This window comes from Sinocyclocheilus anshuiensis, unplaced genomic scaffold, assembly GCF_001515605.1.
Source record: "Sinocyclocheilus anshuiensis isolate Anshui unplaced genomic scaffold, SAMN03320099.WGS_v1.1 scaffold659, whole genome shotgun sequence".
NCBI classification, from domain to species: domain Eukaryota; kingdom Metazoa; phylum Chordata; class Actinopteri; order Cypriniformes; family Cyprinidae; genus Sinocyclocheilus; species Sinocyclocheilus anshuiensis.
In genome coordinates, this window is record NW_015549698.1 from 656,605 (window position 1) to 656,817 (window position 213).

Genomic DNA, 213 nt, shown 5'->3' on the forward strand with positions numbered 1-213 from the left:
AACTTACTAGAGAAGTGTGACATAATATACCTCTGTAAATATATACAATATAAATTCACGTCTCGCGCACTTTAATACCCTTTGATTGTAACGTTCCCTTGGAACTGGAATCATGGCGGAATTTCATGTGAAGTGAAATCGCAGGGCACTTGCGGTCGAATAAGACAACGCTTGAATGCTGCTGCCTGAACAAGAGACCTCCTTACTGAAGTG

At 41.3% G+C, this 213-nt stretch overlaps 1 protein-coding gene across 1 annotated transcript in view; it reads right to left on the minus strand.

Annotated features, from left to right (window-relative positions):
• The window catches only part of rngtt (RNA guanylyltransferase and 5'-phosphatase), a 116,733-nt gene that overhangs the window by 90,733 nt on the left and 25,787 nt on the right, over positions 1-213 (minus strand). The gene's annotated exons all lie outside the window — the stretch shown is intronic.